General features: G+C 35.6%; 1 pseudogene; it reads left to right on the top strand.

The window, feature by feature from the left end:
- Positions 1 to 2118: 2118 nt before the first annotated feature.
- On the top strand, positions 2119 to 6338 carry LOC142621254 (putative wall-associated receptor kinase-like 16; annotated as a pseudogene).
- Positions 6339 to 6541: the final 203 nt, after the last annotated feature.

Here is a 6541-nt window from a genome sequence, read left to right as displayed (position 1 = left end):
CTGTGTTCCTTTGGGTTCGATATAATGTGTTTGGCTTGATTTATCCTGTCTGTGTTCTTTTGGGTTTTTATTTCTGTTGTGATTTCTCAGTTTTCTTCTTTTGTTTCAAACCCGAAATTACCCAATGGCTCCGACCCGCTTAACCGACGACTCGAGCCACTGGTTTTGATCCGAACATATGGTCGATTGCGGGTCCATTTTACATTCATCCGAGTGACTCGGGTCGGGTGCAGGTGAACCCTAAACCCAATCCAATCTGACCCGACCCGTGGACAGCCCTAATTCCCACTCAAACTCTTTTGAGGGAAATGTCCTACTCGGATGACATCTCACCCAAAAGATGTAAACATAAGCTGGAATCACTAGGTGCATGCTATAGAGTTTGGTAAGGGAGAAGTCTAGCCATTATCCGGATGAGAGTGTCAAAGGAAGTAAAAAACAAAACAAAACCAATTTTTTCTGGGAATGAGGCGTGGTACGGCTAACACAGTGTAGTGGTGGTAGCTGGGCAGCTGGCAAACTAGTGGGCAATCTTGGAAGGATACCCACAATGGGCCAAAAGTGGTTAAGGGGTAAAAATGGAAAATTCTATCATGGCAAGCCGTATAAAAGGCCATAGACGTGCACAGTAAAAGGGGGAACAAAAAGGGAGGGGGGAAAAGGGAGAAGGAAAAGAAAGAAAACAAGTAAGAGAAAGAAAGAAAAACAGAAAACCAAGAGTAAGGAAGAAAAATATGAGTGATATGAGTAAAAGCATGCATCAATAGGCTACTCACTTCTCTCCCTCTCAATAGCCCACTCTCTAACAAGTTAAGAATTTAAGATTAAGCCACTTAGGTTCATTTTCCAAAGTGAGTAACTTCTACAGCAAGACTCTCCTTTGAGGTTACCCACATTGGAGATTGGTTCCCTTCTTTGGACTTGAATCTGCTAAGGAGCTAAGCGCATTCCTTTAGTAGACTAATCTTCTTTTCTTCTGCCATGATTGATTAAGGACTAACGTTACTTTTTGCTATTAATCTATTCCTGCCGTAATCACGTTGCGATACTTTTCCTTTGTGGAAGTATTCATGTATTATTGCTGCTAGTAGGAAATATTTTAGTTAAAGTGTTTTAGTTATCCTGCTATATTGTGTTTTTTTTCTTTCCTGCTATAACATTTTGTAACAGTACTTCCTGCTGTGAGCACGTGACACATTCAAGACTCCTGCCAGGGCGCGTTGGCACAAGAAGAGCCCAACTTGCACACAAGCTGGCCTAGGGTGTGTTTCAACTAGGCTAGTCCCGATGCTTCTACCCCAAAATCACAGGGCTGTGGTACGGCAGAAGTAATCCAACCCAAGACACAAAATAGGGCCACCACAATGAGATAATGTCACATCACCCACTAACTAAATAAAATGTGGTAATTAAAACTTACTACCACTTGTCATTATATATTTAAAACAAAAGGACATGTCCAGTTAAAAATGTACTGGAGGTATGCCAAACCCGATTCATAATGTTATAAGTAGCTAAGAAATTGATAATATATAAATTTAGAAACTGAAAGATAATTAATTATAAATTAGTAAGTAATGAATTTATATCTTTAGAAAAGTACAAAATTTATAATAAATGCATTATGCATATTGCTTACATTCTTATATTCATCTTTACTTAGTAGTAATAATAATTATTCTTGATTCAATAATTGATCATTTTTTAGATTTAAAAGAATGTCAAGTTTTGATTCTAAAAAAGAAAGAATGTCAAGCTCAATCTTCACTAAATAATTGAAATGTAATGTATAAAAAACAATGATTTTGTGTTTTTGTATTTATTGATATTTTGTTTATGCTTAAATAAATGCTTATTTGGATTTTTATGGTTTTTTTTTTAAAAACTCCGCCCACCCCACAACTAGGAATCCTGACTAGGAGGGATGGATTCTACATCTTAGCTTCCTGGAATAAATAGAGACGACTTGAAGCAAGAGACTTGCACCTAACTTAAACAGGGGCATTGACCTGATCGTCATTCTGTACAAAAGGTGCAGGATTGCTAGAAAGTTATAGCACATCCAAACATAAAATAAAATAAAAATATTTTCTTGCTGAGAAACAAAGCTGTGGCAATATGGACTTGCATGGGATGCTAACGCAGATCTCACAGATTGGAGTGATAATATCAACAATTGTGGCAACAACTGCAGCAGAAGCAGCTCTACCCAAGCCTGGCTGCGCTACATGTGTGGAGATGTAAAAATACCATTTCCATTTGGCTTGACTGATGGCTGTTATCTAAATAAGAATTTTCACATCACTTGTGAGGACAATGTAATAGCAAAGACAGGTGATTTCGCTGTTAAAAGGATATCCGTTGAGGATCATGAGTTGCGTGTCTTGAACTTTGTAGCCCTAGGCTGCTGCAATAAGGCTGGTGAATTAGTGGAGGGCTTTAAAGCCTCGGTCGAACTTAACAGGTATACCATTTCCAACACCAAAAATAAGTCACAGTTGTTGGGTGTGACACTTATGCATACCTTACGGGTACACAAAAAGGAGAAGATTACTCGATCGGGTGCATGTCTCTATGTAATAGCCTACTCAATGTGGTCAATGACTCGTGCTCTGGCGTTGGGTGCTGCGAGGTAGAGGTTCCTGTTGGATTAAAATCCATAGAAATGAAAGTACTCAGCTACTATAATCACATAGATGTATGGGACTATGCTTTTGTTGCTGAACAAGGTCAGTTCAATTTCTCCTCTGCTTATCTAAAAAATCTTACAAATGAAGAGATCCCTATGGTGCTTGACTAGGCAATTTGGGAATGAGACATGTAAAGAAGCAGCTCGGAACAAAACGGCTTTGGCATGTAAGAGGAATAGTTACTGCCAAGACCTCGAAACCACGTCGGGGTATCGTTGCAAGTGTAAGCAAGGTTACCGAGGGAACCCATACCTCCTTGATGGTTGCCAAGGTGCGTATTATGCATTTATAAAGCTTCCAAAATGAATTTCAAATATCAATTGAGGTACTTAATTTCTCTTTCATTTTGATGTATGTGTTCGTGGTTTGGTATTGTTCACTTCATTTGCAGACATTAACGAACGTGAGGATCCAAATCTCAATGATTGCACAATAGCAAAAAAATGTGTTGACACCCCAGGGAGTTATAGTTGTCGTTGCCCCAAGTGGCTCCACGGGAGCGGAAGAAAAGATGGTGAAGGTTGTGAAATCTCTCGCTAGTGTTTAAGATTGCTATTGGTAAGTATATTTATTGAATTGTATTATCAATTTAGCACTTGGATTGCCAAATAAATACTAGCTTCAAAATTTTGTTAAATTATAAATTCTACTACTCTCTAAAGTTTTGACTATTTAAAATTAAATTCTATCTAAAAATTAGATCTTTTTGAATATACACTATTATCAATTTCTTTAAAAAAAAAATTCTTTTTCTTTGTGTATAGGTTAAAAATACTTAATATTTAAAATAAAATAAAAAACCTAATTCAGTCCACGCTATGTGAAAAAGTCCCATAATTCCATAAATGTAAAACCATATAGTTTTATTTAAATTATTTTAATGCTTTCAAACCTAAAATAAAATTAAGAAAAATATCTTTTATTGATGTTTTTGAAAATCACAATAAAAAAAATCACCCAGCTCTGCTCAATAGCCCAACAGTTACTGTACACAACGTAAATTTCACGTTCCAGATCCCAGGTTCGGATCTCTGCACCAATTCATGGGGAGGGACTTTTTGGGTTTGAGCTCTTAATACTTTTCAGGTTCCCTTTTTACATTTCCATCAATTTGGTGCTTATCAAAGCACTTTAGTTCTGCATAGAGCGTAAGTCCATTAATGCTCTGTTTGGATGCTCAGAATATGTGGAAGAGGAGCGAAAATGAGAATTTGAGATGGGGGTTGCTTGATTTTGGGAGTTTAGGTGGGTTTGGTTGCGCCGACGAGAGAGGATGGGTTTCTTGTGGTGTTCACTCTTGTGTCTTGTGGTGGCTCATTTTTTTTTTTTTAAATAATTTATCATGTAATTATATAATTATTTTAGACAGTTATTTCTTAATTTTAGAAAATAGAAATTTTAAATTCAATTTTTATGAGAATTAACGATAGGGTTTGTGTATATTACAATGTAAATTTTTTGGCAAAATAAAACTTATATACAATACTTTAAAAGTTTCCTAATTGAATTGCAAATTTTGATTATTTTGAATTTAGTTATTCTTAATATAACTATTTTTTAAAAGATAATATTATTTTGGTCAATGCGGTCAATGACTTAAATTCAATTGAAATATGTAATGTTGTGCACCAACTTTATCATTGTAATAAACCATCACTTTAAAAAGTTGAACATGTTGTCAAGTGGGAGTACAAAAATATATATCTTGTACATGGTTGATATTGACCGTTGACTCAGTATCTTATCCTTTGAAACAAGCTCTTGAAATGAATGAGTGATCCTAATCAGACATGTTCTTGATAATTCAGCATAAACGACTTTTTCATAAATTTGTTAATAACTCAAATTTTCTATCCTACTCTTCCTATTCCACTATATATTTCAGAAATAAAAATATGTCATATGTTCATCTATTTTATTAAATGTTAAATTTATGTCTTCTATTATTTCAATTACCTAAAATAAATAAATAACTCATCATATTTAGGTAATTGAAATAATAGAAGACCACCCTAAAAAAAAAGGATATAATAATAAAAGGCATAAATTTAGCAAAAAAAAGATATAATAATAGAATGCATAAATTTAGTATTTAATAAAATAGATGGACATATTACATGTTTTTATTTGTGGAGTATATAGTAGAGCAATAAGTATGGGATAGAAAATTTGAACTCATTTTTAAGTGACATATTTTAGTTATTGTATAGTGAACAGTACAAGTGTGCACCAAATTTTATGTGTGACATTTTGATAACTATGTTTAAGTGACAATTGTTTTTCTTTTTTTGGAGAATCTATTGACATCATTTAATTAGTGTGTAGACGCTCAAAAAGGTGTAAGGCAATAAATGCTTAATGTTATGCCTATAACCAGTGGTGTTCTATCAAAATGAATAATGTTTCAATTTTTCAAGTGCAGGTATTGGCATAAGCTTTATTAGGATGCTTGTGGGCAGCAATTGGCTGTACTTGGCTGTACTTGATAGTCAAGAAAAGAAAACTTATCAGGCTTAAGGAAAAGTTATTTAAACAGAATGGTGGTTTGATTTTAGAACAACTGAGAAGACAGGAAGGATCAACCGAAACAACCAAAATCTTTACCGAAGAAGAGTTACCGAAGGCTACCAACAACTACAATGAAAGTAGAATCATTGGCCAAGGAGGTTTTGGTACAGTTTACAAAGGAGTTTTACCAAATACCAGGGTTGTTGCTATCAAAAAGTCCAAAACAATCGATCAAAGCCAAATTCAGCAGTTCATTAATGAAGTATTCATCCTCTCCCAAATTAACCATAGAAATGTGGTCGAACTCTTGGGTTGTTGTTTGGAGACTCCAGTTCCTTTGCTAGTCTATGAATTCATCTCTAATGATACATTGTTCAAGCACTTACATCATGAAGGTAACACATCTGTCATGCCATGGCAAATCCGTCTAAAAATTGCTGCAGAAACAGCCGAAGCACTAGCTTATCTGCACTCTGAAGCTTCTACACCAATCATCCATAGAGATGTCAAGTCAACAAACATACTCTTAGACGGTTAAGTACACTGCAAAAGTCTCTGACTTTGGGGCTTCAAAATTGGTTCCACTAGATCAAACTCAATTAGCTACAATGGTGCAAGGAACTCTTGGATTCTTAGACCCTGAATACTTACTCACAAGTCAATTGACCGAGAAAAGTGATGTTTATAGTTTTGGGGTGGTTGTTGCGGAGCTACTAACAGGGGAGGAGGCACTTTCTTTCAGTAGGTCTGAACAGGAAAGAAGTGTTGCTATGCATTTTCTTTGTTCCTTGAACGAGGAGAGATTGTTTGATGTTCTTGACGATCATATAGTTGAAGAAGGAAACAAGGAGCAGCTCATGGAGGTCGCTGAGCTTGCAAAGTCGTGCCTAAGAGTAAGAGGGGAGGAAAGGCCTACAATGAAAGACGTTGCAATGGAATTAGCGAGAATAAGAAAGATGGAGACGCACCCATGGGTTGATGTTGGAGAAACTTTGGAAGAGACCGAACACTTGCTTGGAGAGACATCTGGCGCTTACAAACACAGCAGTAGCAGTAAAACTACTAGATATGACAGCATGAATAACGATGTAATATTGACCTTGGGGAATGGGAGATAAATGTGCGAGTACGGAACTATCTTGGGGCTGAGGGGCATGGCCCCACCTTTGAAAAAAAAAATCCCTACTATATATATTAGCATAAAGTATTTACTTTTGAGTCTAAAATTAATATATTTGCCCCCTCTTTCAAACAATTTACAAGTTGACTCATGAAACAAAAATGAAAAAAAATTATCACATCATCTCTTGTCTAGTTGTCCCAAAAATATTAAGAAAAACATT

Source organism: Castanea sativa, chromosome 12 (assembly GCF_040712315.1).
Source record: "Castanea sativa cultivar Marrone di Chiusa Pesio chromosome 12, ASM4071231v1".
Classification (NCBI taxonomy): domain Eukaryota; kingdom Viridiplantae; phylum Streptophyta; class Magnoliopsida; order Fagales; family Fagaceae; genus Castanea; species Castanea sativa.
This window is presented reverse-complemented; position numbering and strand designations above follow the sequence as displayed.